General features: G+C 33.7%; 1 pseudogene; it reads left to right on the top strand.

Annotated features, from left to right (window-relative positions):
• Positions 1 to 15,282, top strand: part of LOC137938415 (protein transport protein SEC23 D-like) — a 61,658-nt pseudogene that overhangs the window by 34,904 nt on the left and 11,472 nt on the right.

Raw genomic sequence — 15,282 nt, 5'->3', positions numbered from 1 at the left:
GATACTTACTATGCTATAATTAGATTCCGTATCTGACATGTGTTCATCTACTTCTATGAGATCTTGTTGGACATTTTGTACAAGGGTGGATCTCTTTGAGTTAATGTTTTGTCTTTTGGGACAGGTGTTGGCTAAGTGTTCTGTTTGGCCGCAATATAGCAAGAAAGTTTATTCTTATAGGTTATTTTTGGGTTAAATCTTCTAACATGTCTATCTTTGTTTAAATATGGTTTCCTACTTTTGGATCTACAGATAAAGTATCCTTTCTTGAAGTATTTTTTTATGTTTTCTTAGTTTCTGTCCCGAGTCTTTTAGACCATAAGCTTGGGTAGTATATATCTGCTTAAAAAACCCATAATCATCTCCTTTAAGTTGTCTTTGTATTTGAATGTCTGTACATTTTTCTTGAAGGATAATCATAATAAACTTGGTTCTTTGTCCTGTTGAATACACTGCTGTAGGATTTGTTGTTTCTACGTTTTGCCATTTATCATATATTTCTTTTCCTAGAGCTCTTGGTAATTTCCTAAATAACTTTGAGCCTAAGTCTTTGTTGAAAGCATTTCCTGAAATACATGTATAATAAAAGTAAACTTGGAGAAATTTCTTAACATATTTATAATTATGTAAACTAAGTTGCTCTAAATAAACTACTGCATCTTTTTGTAATGTTACAAATCCTAGATTAGGGTCATCTCCTGTTACTAATTGATAAACTTTATTGACAAAATTATAGGGATTTGATCCTAGGCTCATTAGATGGTCAAATTCTTCTGGATTCCCTCTTTTATAACTTTCCCATAAAGCTTTTACGCTTTCTCCTAAAAATGTCTCCAAGTATATGTACATTTCTTCTACATCTTGAGACTGAAAGTTTTGAATATAGTCTCACACTACCTGATTTTTCCAAAGGTCTAATACTGTTGTCCATTCTTGGGGATCATGGGCTGAAAGATTAACAAAAATTTCTTTGCCCATTTCTTGAAACTTTATAGGTCTTTCTATTTCTTTTCTTTTTCCTTTGGGACGTATCTTGTGATTAAAAGTTACTGGGTCGCTATAAGGAATCCTTGGCATATTACCAGAATAATATACTTCCCTATGAGGAGTTCGTGGATAAGTGGTATAACTATTTCGGGGAATAGTATTAGAGCTTTCTTCATCCATGTATTCTTTGATACTTATAGTTTCTTCATCTTTTTTTGGCTCTAGAGGCATTTTTCCTATTCTGATGTTAGTTTCTTGGTCATAGTACAGATATTCTTCCTCTTGGATTTTTCCATTTTTAATTAAGTCTTCTTCTAAATGAAAAAAGTTCTTTTTCTGTTAATTTTAATTCTAGTTCTTTAGGGTATATTATTTCATCTGTCTCTGATTCTCCTTGTGTGTGAACTAAATCATAATTTTCGCTAGAAATTGATTATGTGTCTACTGTATTCTTTTGTTCATAACTATTAAATCAAATATTTATATTACCTTTTGTATCTGTATACATAATACTTTCTTCAGGACTAATTATTTTTTCTTCTCTGAATTTAAGGTTCCATTCTAATCCTGCTAAGATATCTGGGGAATATTTGATAGGCTTAATTAATTTAATTCCCTTGTTACCTATTAAATTAACTACATCATCTATTTTAACTTTAAACCTAGTAGTACTGGAGCAAGTACATCTTCCTAAAAATCCAATACATAATAAAAGATTGTTTCCTATAAAGGATTCATATCCTTTTGTCTGAATACCTATTTTAATATATTTTCTGAAATCTTGTAGTCCTATGAGGAAATCAGGGGAGCAATAAAATATTCCTCCCTTTTGATTCATATCTATTTCGGTGATTCCTAACATAGCTTTTTTAGGATCAGCCCATCTATCATCATAGATGCAGAGCAGAGTTTTGGTTCCTAGGTATTTTCATCCTAATCCTTTTACCCCTATGACAATTAAACCTAAATGAATTAAAGTATATAATTTCTTAATTTCTTTGAAAGCTTGTTCCGCTATTAAGTTTATGTTGACAGAATCCTGTCCTACACAACTAACTTGAATTTCCCTATAGTGTCTGAATAATCCAGTATTAAAATTCAAAGGTCCAATTCTATATTACTGTCTAGGATTAAGGAGATTTAATTGATTATTACTGAAGAAAGTAATATCTAGTTCTATGTCGATTATTTTGTCTAACTGAATATCTCTTTGGTCTACACTTCTTCTTCCTGTTATTCTATCTATTATATTAAGATTTCTAGAAGAACTTCCTTTTTCTAAGGTAAATCCTTCACCTCACTGTGAAAGTGCCATGGTTTTGTTGCTGATGAAGTTCTAGGTTCTATTTTTACAACTTTTAATTTCTGAGTTATTAAATCTATCTCTTTATCAATATTTTTTTGCGATCCTTTACTAGTTTTTAGATAATCTAAATTTTCAGAGAGTTTTTCTGTTTTTACTCATAAGGTTCTTAATTCGTCTTGTAGTTTTTTCAAAGTAAATTCTATTTCTGTTACTTTGCTTTGTAGATTATTGCCTAAACTTATAATAAGATCTGCGATAGTATGTAATTGTGAATTATTTCCGTGTAATATGTGTTCTTCACTATTAAAATGACACCTAAGACAATTAGGTCCTATGTATTTTATATCAAATCTTGATTAAATTCTTAAGTCTAAATAATCTACTTTTTTAAAAGGTTCCAAGTCTTAAGGCTCTGATACCAAATTTAGGGGGTTCTAATTTAATTTAGTCTGGAGTATTTAAAGGAGAATTATTAGGAGATCTTCTTATTACTTGCCTTTTGGGAATAAAAACTTGCCTAGGGGTTTCTACTATTCTCCTATAGGAATAGAGGGATAAAGTGAAACAGATAATACTAAATATGAAAAAGTTACAAATAACTATTGTTAATGCTATAAAAACAAAGATCATGTATCTAGGATTCTTCCTATAATATTAGCAATTAAAAATATATAGGAGAATAAGAGGTTTTCTAGTTGTTCTGGTAAGAAAAAAATTAGTTAAATAACTCCACAACTAATATAAATAAAAACAGGATGCTAGTATAAGGTCCTATATTTTAAATCTTCTACCGTAATATATGGAATTGTAAAACAGAGCTAGATATAGGTAGTGTATAGGTAGTATGCATAATACTATCCTAAAAAACTGTCTTAATATTTTATTAACAAGCCAAATAAACATAAAAGTACGGCGGCGTTGTGGCTTCCGGGAGCAACGCTTGGCTCCGAAGAGGCAGAGGCATTTGTCAGGGCTTAGCCCTCATCCAGCATTTTCCAGCCTAATATACCTTTATGTATAAGCACAAAAAACAAACACAAGCACACACAATCTATAAAACTTAGAAAACAATAAAAGTGGTAAGTATTATACAGATAAGAACAATACCTAAAGTTATAAAGAGCACAAGCATGGAGAGGATTTTGGAAAATAAGTAAGAAATGTAATTCCCGAGGGGTTTGACTTTAGATCAAAGCTGTTTAGATCTTTATGCTTACTCCTTCAGGTATGGGGAACCCAAGACATAGTGAGGTGTGCAGTTTCCTAGCATTAAGCTTCTGCCACGGGCTCCAGCATTTAGTCCCAAGAAAAACAAAGCCCTGAAAACCTCCTTGGGTATAAACGGGCAGAAACAAGGGACGCATGGACTGTGAAGCATTTGAGGAATACCACAATGCTTTTACTCTGGGCTTGGGATTAACCCTGGGTTAGAGGAAGAAGGTACAGATCTAAATAGACATAGATCTAAAGCTTCCCCTTAAGGAAGTCCCGAAAACTAAACGAAAATGGCGGAGAGTAACACTTACTGTTTAAAACAGGGGTGTTTGTGAGGAATGCTTTGGTTGAGAAGAAGATGGAACTCATGGGTGGAAGACAAAGGATGCTCTGAAACACACTCTTTCATTCATATGGTTTAAATGTACACAAGGCTATTTATAGCCAAGAGCTGCCAACACTGGGAGACAACGAGAATCACCCGGGTGCTCATTGGGCCCCATCGTCAGTGATGTTCATGATGCTTTCCAAGTGTGTGGTTTACAAAATAATCTTTAAAAAAGAGGTAAAAAAAGTCAAAAAGTACAAGATATTATCTTGAAAACCATGTGATGTCTTGAAAACTGTGTGCCGAAACTGGGTGCTGGAGAAACTGCTTTTGGAAACCTGTGTGCCGAAACTGGGTGCTGGTAAAACTGCTTCTGGATACCGTGTGCTGAGTGGTCTTCTGAATAATTTTTTTTGTTGTTTTTTTTATCCTATCTCTTTTCTAAGTACTTTGTCTTTTTAGTCTTTTCTATCCAGTCTCTTTTTTATAGTACAGTCTTACTGCTTTATCTATTTGCCATCAAGTGTTGTTAAATTATGGATGGCCTCTGAGTCATAATCAAAGTCTTCGTCTTCTTCTTGGGAATAACATTGGAGAGTCTGAGTACCGGTTTCGGTGGAGCCAGTTTTACTAGAAGTGTCTGAGTTATTCTTCTCATAACCTTGTTGTTTCAGATGTTCTTGAAAATAATCTTGTATCATCTTCTTGATTTCTTCTAGGTCTGTGTATGGTTTTTCTTTACTGTCTTCCTGCCGTTTGTCTTTTTTCTTTTCATTTGACATTTTTGGCAAATGTCCAGCCATCAACGGACTTGATTTGTCTTTACCGACTGCCGTTTGAGCCGGACTAGCTAGTGAAAACCCTTCACTAGTAGGGATCTGGGTACAAATATTACCTATGGTCTTGGCTTTGAGCCTTCTATTTTCTTCTTCCAAAGTCTTGATATATTCTTTTTGAAAGTCATTCTTTTCTTCGAGAAGTCTTCTTTTTTCATTGAGTCTTTGAATGGTCTTGGCTAGAGTATCACAATGGTCACAAAATATAATTCTTTTATTATCCTTGGCAACACCATAAGATACTTGGTCTGCTCTCATATGTCTCAAAGAAGATTATTAAAGTCTTTGTAAATAGGACTGTTGAAATTCTGAACACTTTCGACAACTTCTGTCCAGGATTGAAAAATTCCTGGAGTGTGACCTTGGAAAACTACATAAAAATTAAAACTTTTCCTTTTTTGCAAAAAATATTTTGAAAGTCCGTTAATACTTGCTAAAAAGTATTTCTGATCTTTGGGAATTCTTTGGTAAGAAAGCCATAAGTTATCTAATAAACACTATTCTTCTTTTGTAACTGAAATACTAGGTAAAGTCTTAAAAGTAATATTAGATTTTGGAAAAACTACTAATTTCTGATTGCCAAAACTATGAAATTCTTGTCCATAATTATTGAATCTGGAGGACGTTGGTCTGGAAGAGCCGTGGTCTGGAAAATCCATCTGTTCAATTAATCATAATATTTGTGTCAAAAAATCTTCTACTAAGAGTATCTGCAAGACTATTATTTTTACCTTTAATATGTTCAAATTCATTCTTGTACCCATTTCCTGTAATAATGTCTACAAGATTTAACCATCTTCTTCTACTTATCTTATTTTCTTTGCTTCTTTGGAAATATTTTACTATAGCCTCACAGTCTGTTCTTAAAGTAAATTCTTGTTTATTAATAATAAACAGTCTAAAAGATTCTAGGGAATAAATTACTGCTAGAATCTCATAATCTTTGCTACTCATGTTTCCTTTTTCTTTAAATTTTCCACTATCATAACTACAAAAATTTTCTTGTTCTTTCTCACTATATTTGTGGGGTTTGGCTATAAGAACTCCACCCCATCCAAGATTACTCCCATCTGTTTCAATGATGAGATAATCAGAATCTAAGGGCATTTTTAATTTTGATAATGTTTGAATTTTTTCTTTAAATTTTTTAACCAAATTCTTATCTTCTTGGTTAAAGAATTTTTGGCCAATTGGAGAAGTTTTTCCATATAGAGGGCCAATAATTTTTCCTATGTCTTTAATAAAAGGTCTGGCATAATTGACCAATCCTAAAAATCTTTGGAGTTGTTTTGTATCTGATAAATTGTTTGGCATTTCTAATATTTTCTTAGAAATATGATCTTGTAGTTCTATCTGACCTTGTCCTATATTTACTCCTAAGAATTTTATGTATTCTTTAAATAGTTCAATTTTTGCTTTACTAATAATGATTCCTTCTTGCATAAAGGTGGCTAATACTAATTGTAAGTAACCTATATGTTCTTCAATGATTTTGCTAAACACTAAGATGTCATCTATGTATACTAGTACAAATGTATCATATTTCTTGAATATATTATCCATTTTTCTCTGAAAAATAGCTGGTGCATTTTTTAAACCAAAAGGCATTACTAACCATTCAAAATGTCCTTCTGGACATGTGAATGCTGTCCATTCTATACTATCTGGATGCATTTTTACCTACCAAAATCCTGATTTGCAATCTAACTTACTAAATATCCTTTTATCTTGAATCCTATTAATTAGCTGAGACTTATCTGGTATGTTATAACTATCTGTAACTGTATTATCATTTAGCCCTTCTAATTAATAACCATTCTAGATTTTTCCCTTTTCTGTTCGCTATGTTTTCTAACTATAAAGGCTGCAGATCTATGGGGGATTAAGGATTTTCTAATAAGTCCAAAATTTAATAATTTTGTGATATGAAGTTTAAAGTCTTCTTTGTCTAAATTTGTAGCTTCTATGTTGGATGTTTTCACTATGTAATTAGGATTTAATAATTCTAACCTACACCGTATGTGATTATTATCCCAGTGTTTTAAGGGATTTCCTCCAAATTATTTTGATTGGTCTAATTTGTCTATAATTTGTTGTAAGTGTTATTTATCTTTATGATAAACATTAATTATTTCTAAATAAAGTTTTTTAGTATCTAAAAAGGTATAGTCTAAATCTATCATTCTTTCTATCCAATCATCAAAGTCTTCATTTTCTCCCATTACTTCTTCTGGATAATCCTAGGGACTTGGTAATGGTTGGATATAAGGTTCTGGTTGGACGGAAACTTGAACTAAGCCTGTATGTGTTACTGCTTCAGGAAAAGTCTGGGAGTGTCGTATAGGAACTTCCGTTAAAGCTTCATCTATTTCTTCATAACATAATAACTTATTATCTAATTTAACAATATTGGTTTCTATTTGTTTTTCTAAGGCTAGGATTGTAGGATGATGTATTTGTTTGTAGCTACTTGGAACCGGACATTGACAACTAGTGGTTTCTTTGTCTTTTGCTTCTAGGGGACCACCACGCTCCACTGAAGAGGTGAGAGTTGGAGAATAGGTGGTTTGGACAGGAATAGTACTAGAATTCTTATGAAATTGAAGATAATCTCGGGAAATGGTAAGGGAGCCATTATTATGTAAAATGAAATTTAGGCCTAGGATGAAGCCTATTTTAAGTTTAAGGTCTCTAACCCATGTTAAGGGCAACAAATAAGATCTAGAAAAGGTAGCACAGTTGGTATAGAATTGGATCTTGCCTTCGTCAAAATAAGTAGTATATGGGTTATAAGTACCATCTACTTGTTGACTAAATACTTGTTTAGTAGTCTTCTTTAGGAACTGAGGAGGACTAAGCGTCTATGGATAATGCATTTAGTACATCCAGAGTCTACTAGGGCATCTAAAATTAAAGAGTGTTTATTAGGGAAAATGATTTTGGCTCGAACAAGGATACTAGAAAAGGATTTGTCTTGATTACAAACATAAGAAGTTTCTGGGTCTTCTAAACCTACAGTAATCCCATCATAGGAATCTTTTTCTATTATATCTAATCGGTGTTTTAGGAGGCTAATTTCTGCTTCACAATTTTCTATAAAAAGAGTGCTAATGACATTCTTTTGTCGACATACAGGCCAACTGTCCACTAGTTGTTAAAAAGATTTTGCTTTTTCTCTTGAGAGAGAGAGAGAGAGAGAGAGAGAGAGAGAGATACCCACCAGTGAGGGTTTTTCACTGGCTAGTCCGGCTCAAACGGCAGTCGGTAAAGACTCATCAAGTCCGCTGATGGCTGGGCAGCAAAATGCCAGAAAAAAACAAAAGAAAAACAGAAAGATAAAGATTACACAGATCTAGAAGAAGAAAAGAAGATGATGAGACAATATTTCGAAGAATTCAGGAAGAGAGAGAGAGAGAGAGATACCTACCAGTGAGGGTTTTTCACTGGCTAGTCCGGCTCAAACTGCAGCCGGTAAAGACTCATCAAGTCCGTTGATGGTTGGGCATTTGCCAAAAATGCCAGAAAAAACAAAACAAAAACAGAAAGAAAAAGAATACACAGATCCAGAAGAAGTAAAGAAGATGATGAGACAATATTTTGAAGAATTCCTGAAGAAAGAAAGAAATAAAGAAAGAGAGAGAGAGAGAGAGAGAGAGATACCTACCAGTGAGAGTTTTTCACTGGCTAGTCTGGCTCAAACAACAGCCGGTAAAGATTCATCAAGTCCGTTGATGGCTGGGCATTTGCTAAAAATGCCAGAAAAAACAAAATAAAAACAGAAAGAAAAAGAATACACAAATCTAGAAGAAGTAAAGAAGATGATGAGACAATATTTCGAAGAATTCATGAAGAACGAGAGAGAGAGAGAGAGAGAGAGAGAGAGAGAGAGAGAGAGAGAGAGAGAGAGAGAGAGAGAGAGAGAGAGAGAGAGAGAGAGAGAGAGATGACCTTATCTACGCCATAGGACACTTGGTCTTCTCTCACATGTCTTAAAGAAGGGGCTATGTAGTAATTGGTGCCAATAGTTAACTTGGCTGCTTCTAAAGCTTCTTGGAGATTATTAAAACCTTTGTAAATGGGTCTTTTGAAATTTTGCATGTTTTCTACGACTTCTGTCCAGGAATGGAAGACACCTGGAGTGTGACCTTGAAAGACTACATAAAAATTAAAACTTTTCTTTTTCTGAGTAAAATATTCTGAAAGCCCATTGAGACTGGCTAGAAATATTTCTGGTCTTTTGGAATTCTCTGATAAGAAAGCCATAGATTGTCTAACAAACACTGTTCTTCTTTTGTAACAGAAATATTTGGTAAAGTCTTAAAAGTAATATTAGATTTGGGGAAAATTACTAATTTCTGATTACCAAAACTAAGAAATTTTGTCCATAATTGTTAAATCTGGAAGAAGAAGGTCTGGAAGAACCTTGGTCTGGAAAATCCATCTGTTCAATCAATAATAAGTTTTGAGTCAAAAAACCTTCTACTAAGAGTATCTACAAGACTATTTTTTTTCCCTTAATATGTTCAAATTCAATTTTATATCCATTACCAGTAATAATATCTACGAGATTTAACCATCTTCTTCTGCTTATTTTTTTTCTTTACTTCTTTGGAAATATTTTACTATTGCCTTGCAGTCTGTTCTTAATGTAAATTCTTGTTTGTTAATGATGAATAATCTAAATGATTCTAAGGAATAAATTACTACTAGTATTTCAGAATCTATGCTACTCATGTTCCCTTTTTCTTAAAAATTTTCACTAGCATAGCTACAGATTTTTTCTTGTTCCTTTTCACTATACTTGTGGGGTTTGGCTATAAGGACTCCTCCCCATCCGAGGTTACTTCCATCTGTTTCTATGATGAGATAATCAGAATCTAAAGGCATTTGTAATTTTGATAGTGTTTTATTTTTTTCTTAAACCTTTTTAACTAAATTCTTGTCTTCTTGATTAAAAAACTTTTGGCCAGAAGGAGAGGTTTTTCCATATAATGGGCCAATGATTTTTCCTATGTCTTTTATAAAAGGTTTGGCATAATTAACTAACGCCAAAAATCATTGGAGCTATTTTGAGTCTGATAGGTCATCTAGCATTTCTAGTATTTTCTTGAGAGAGAGAGAGAGAGGTTTGGCTATAAGAACTCCACCCCATCCGAGATTACTACCATCTGTTTCAATGATTAGATAATCAGAATCTAAAGGCATTTGTAGTTTTGATAGTGTCTGGATTTTTTCTTTAACTTTTTTAACCAAATTTTTATCTTCTTGGTTAAAGAATTTTTGCCCTGTTGGAGAAGTTTTTCCATGCAAAGGGCCAATAATTTTTCCTATATCTTTAATAAAAGGTCTGGCATAATTGACCAATCCTAATAATCTTTGGAGTTGTTTTGTATCTGATAAATCATCTGGCATTTCTAATATCTTCTTAGAAATATGTTCTTGTAATTCTATCTGACCTTGTCCTATATTTACTCCTAAAAAGTTTATATATTATTTAAGTAATTCAATTCTTGTTTTGCTAATAATGATTCCTTCTTGCATAAAAGTGGCTAATACTAATTGTAAATGACCTATATGTTCTTCAATGGTTTTGCTAAACACTAAGATGTCATGTATGTAGACTAGAACAAATGTATCATATTTCTTGAATATATTATCCATTTTTCTTTGAAAAATGGCAGGTGCATTTTTTAACCCAAAAGGCATGACTAACCATTCAAAATGTCCTTCTGGACATGTGAATGTTGTCCATTCTATACTATCTGGATGCATTTTTACCTGCCAAAATCCTGATTTGCAATCAAACTTACTAAATATCCTTTTATCTTGAATCCTATTAATTAGCTGAGACTTATCTGGTATGTTATAACTATCTGTAACAGTATTATCATTTAGCCTTTTGTAATTAATAACCATTCTAGATTTTCTCTTTTTTGTTCACTATGTTTTCTAACTATAAAGGTTGCTGATCTATGTGGACTTATGGATTTTCTAATAATCCCTAGGTTTAATAATTCCGTGATGTGAAGTTTAAAGTCTTCCTTGTCTAGGTCAGTGGCTTCTATGTTGGCTGTTTTAACTATGTAATTGGGATTTAATAATTCTAGTCTACACTGTATGTGATTGTTTTCCCAATATTTTAGGGGGTTTTCTCCAAAATATTCTAATTGGTCTAGTTTATCTATAATCTATTGTAAGTGTTGTTTATCTTTATGATGAACATTAATTATTTCTAAATAAAGCTTTTCTGTGTCTAAAAAGGTATAATCTAGGTCTATCATACGTTCTATCCAATCATCAAAATCTTCATCTTCTCCCATTATTTCTTCTGGATAATTTTGAGGACTTGGTAATGGTTGGATGTAAGGTTCTGTTTGGATAGAAACTTGAACTAAGCCTGTATGTACTACTGCTTCAGGCAAAGTCTGGGAGTGTTGGATAGGAACTTCTGTTAGGGCTTCATCTATTTCTTCGTAGCATAATAATTTATTATCTAATTTGACTATGGAGTTGTCTATCTGTTGTTCAAGGGCAAGAATTGTAGAATTATTGGGTCGTTTACAACTTCCTGGAACTTTACAGGGATTGATTCTGATACCAATTTAAAGGGGGTATTAATTTAATTTAATCTAGTCTGGAGTATTTAAAGGTGAATTATTACGAGATTTTCTTATTACTTGCCTCTAGGAATAAATATTTTCCTAGGGGTTTCTACTACTCTTCTGTAGGAATAAAGGATAATATAAGACAGATAATACTAAATATGAAAAGATTACAAATAACTATTGTTAATGCTATAAAAACAAAGATCATGTATCTAATATTCTACCTATAATATTAGCAATTAAAAATATGTAAGAAACTAAAAGGTTTTCTAATTGTTCTGGCAAGAAAACAAAGTAATTAAATAATTCAACCACTAATATAAATAAAAACAGGATACTAGTATAAGTTTCTATATTTTAAATCTTCTACCGTAATATATGGAGTTGTAAAAAAGAGCTAGATATATATAGTATATAGGTAATATGCGTAAGATTATTCTAAAAAAACTATCTTAATATTTTATTAACTAACCAAATAAACATAAAAGTATAGCGGCATTGTGGCTTTCGGGAGCAACACTTGGCTCCGAAGAGGCAGAGGCGTTTGTCAGGGCTTAGCCCTCACCCAGCAGTTTCCAGCCTAATATACCTTTATGTATAAACACAAAAACAAACACCAAGCCACACAATCTATAAAAATTAGCAGACAATAAAAGCAGTGAGGATTAAACAGATAAGAACAATACCTAAAGTTATAAAAAGCACAAGCATGGAGATGATTATGGAAAATAAGTAAGAAGTGTAATTCCCGAGGGGTTTATCTTTAGATCAAATTTGTTTAGATCTTTATGCTTACTCCTTCAGGTATGGGAAACCCAAGACACAGAGAGGTGTGCAATTTCCAAGCATTAAGCTTCTGCCACTGGCTCCAACATTTAGTCCCAAGAAAACAAAGCCCTGAAACCTCCTTGGGTATAAACGGGCAGAAACAAGGGACGCATGGACCGTGAAGCATCAAAGGAAATACCACAATGCTTTTACTCTGTGCTTGGGATTAACCCCGGGTTAGAGGAGGAAGGTACAGATCTAAACAGACAGAGATATTCTTTGATTAAATATCTTTGGGTTTGAGGATCTTCCTCTTGATCAATGTTCTTAAGCACAAGTTGTTGTTCATTCGTAAGAACATTAATCTGATGCATTTGTGCCATAGATTGTAGATGAGAACAACTACAATCTTGGTCTTCTTCTGATTGGCTGGATGAGGCATAATCAATATCATCCCCAGAATCAGAGTTTAAGAGAATTTTAGCCAACTGAATTCTTAATCCTTCATCAATCTGAAGTTGGTTAAGTTTCTCTTTAGTTTTGCATCTATTTGAATAGTGGCCTAATTTACCACATTTGTAACAAACAATTTTCTTTTTGTCTGGAGGATTTCTTCTAGGAGGTGGTCTCTGACGAGGAGGAGGTCTCCTAGATTCATGACGAGTCTTTTGATGAGACTGTCTTTTTGGATATCTCCTACTCTGGTGTGAATAGGGTTCATGTCTCTTAGAGTGAGAGACTTTACCTTTTCCCTTCCTTTGATTGGAAGGTGATGGACCTGTGTCACAAGCAAATTGTTCATAGAATTCACCAAGCTCACGCTTTCCTGTAAGATTTTGTTTCTTAATCTGAGCTTGAAGCTTTAAATCATTACATAAGGTCAGCCCTTCTTGGATGATAGCACTGGTAAGGAGACTATATATGTATATTGATGGTAGTTTATAATTCCTACCTCATTACCTAACCTTTTTCTTACCTTGCTGGCAAAAAGAGTTGGTAAACCATCAATAAATTTTGCTTTCCAATATTCATTATTGGCATCTGGTCTTTGCATAACCTTAGTGAGGAAAACATCTTTATACCAGCGAAACTGGCTAAGTGTTCGACACCTAAGATTTTGCAAAACTTCTCTTCCCTTATCTGATTGGGAAGTCAGATTTCCAATGAAATGATGAACAATACAGGAAATCAAGGTATAAACTGCATTGTCCTCACCTAGGTAGGCTTGGCCAAATTCAGTTTTGATAACCTTCTTTGAATTATAAATTTCCTGATGTTGTTCAAGGGTGAGGATATTATCCCACCAACCTTTGAGAGTTCCAGAAAACCCTGCAGTAAGCATTTGTGCAATTCCTTGATCGGAATTCTTATGTTGCCAACATATTGTACAATACATAAGCATTCGGTGACAATGTTCCAATATCTGATATTCAGATAATCCATCTATATTCCATTCATAAATGGATTTGCCATCATAATATTTTTTTATCTAAATAAACATTCTCTTCATACAATAGGTCTTGAGGTGTAGGCCTATGGTAATAGAGTTTGTTAGGTAGATCCCATTCCGAGTAGACTTTTTCTCATAATCCAATTTTTGGATACTCAGATCTTGTATCATGTCTTGAAGAATTTCTTCAGTCTGATTGACATTGGTTAAACCTAAATCTTTGAGATTAGAGTTTTGACCAATATCAGAATCAGAATATGCTAAAGCAGTTAAATCCTCAAAATTTTGAGATGAAAAATCTTCACTTAGATCTTCGTGAGATTCTAATGTTTGAATATTTTTCAAAATCTTCGCAGTTTTTGCTTCTTTGGCTTGTTTTAGTTGATCTTCAGAAAGATTTAATCTTCCAAGCCGAGATAATAATTCATTAACAACTTCAGAATTATTATCACATTTAAATTTCCTAATAGGAACGGGTGGTTTGATGAGCGGTTTATTGTTCATCAACAAAGGTAATTTTCGAGAAGATAAGTCATAAGGATTTTGACAATATTTCTCTGGATTTTACCTTTATCCAACAAATCTTCAATACGAATTAGCTGTTGGCCAATTGTTTTGAGATTTAAATTGGTAAAATTGTTTTGTCTCCTAATTTGACCCATAGGATTAAGAGTACAGAGAGAGAGAGAGAGATGCTCGTGCTTGTCAGCCAACCAGATGATTATTGTCGGAGAGTAGACAGTTTATGACCCTATGTGCTGTCTTTATAAACCATGAGGTCAACAACCTGTCCTAAGAATGTATCTGTTCTCAAGGTGGTTAAGAAGGTTTCTTGCCTCATCCATCCCAGTGTTGGTCAAAGCACGCCTCTGATTAAGGTCTCAAGGACAAAATGTACCACTATGATGAAGGGAATTTTGGACCTTAATTTGAGTGTGTTTGGCATACGCATGTAGACCTCTGACCCAGGATCAAGCAAACATCTGGTGAAGTTATCTTTCTGGACATCAATTCGTAATCCACTAAAAAAACTGAGTGAGCTTGCAGATGGATTTCATAGCACTAAATGCAGAGTGAGGAAGGGGATGTGGAGGAAACCATGAGACTGTTCAAGCATTGTGGCCTCTGCTTCATGGTTTGAGGCTGTCTAGAGATTGCTTTTTCATCTTGTTTAGACTTGAAGGAGCCTCTTCAAATGTCACCTAGTGGGCTTAGGCTAGATCCCTCCATTTTGGAAGCTCTCACATATGTTTAAGGAGATCAATGACAAGTTTTTTTAAAAAAAGTTATCTTGCTGTTTCTTGGGTATGCACCCCTTGCTCAGCAATTCTCCATGATATTTCTTTCGTTGGGAGTGGCTACAGCAGTCAATCCTATCATGGGTGGTTGCATTCCCCTCGTATAGATGGACTGGCAATGATGGGCTCCTTGCAATCATCTAATGTTTTTAGTAGCCAGCTCATGTATCTATTTCTCTACTATCTAAAATAAAAATGACAGAGAGAAGGAAAAGGAAGTGTTGTGCAGTGATGGGGAAGATGCAGTCATTAGATTTTGTTGGTTCTCTTATAAATGTTTCTTGGGAAGGGGCTTATAAGCTCTGTTTGTGCACCAATTGGTTTATTGGTCTTTGTTTCACCCTTATGATGTTATTTGTGGATGTGATTTGGAGCTTGGATGCAGGTGGTATGAAGCTGAAAGCTGCTTAGCCTTTGCATGCATCCGCTCTTTGCCCTTGATTTCTCATAGTGGAAGACATAAAGGCAGATTATGTTGTTGTTTTTTCT

This window comes from Aristolochia californica, unplaced genomic scaffold, assembly GCF_029961685.1.
Source record: "Aristolochia californica isolate CCGP_79_NKW_82.1479 unplaced genomic scaffold, dmAriCali1.0.hap1 SCAF_8, whole genome shotgun sequence".
NCBI lineage: Eukaryota > Viridiplantae > Streptophyta > Magnoliopsida > Piperales > Aristolochiaceae > Aristolochia > Aristolochia californica.
Note: the sequence above shows the minus strand (reverse complement) of the source record. Positions and strands in the feature narration are given on the sequence as shown.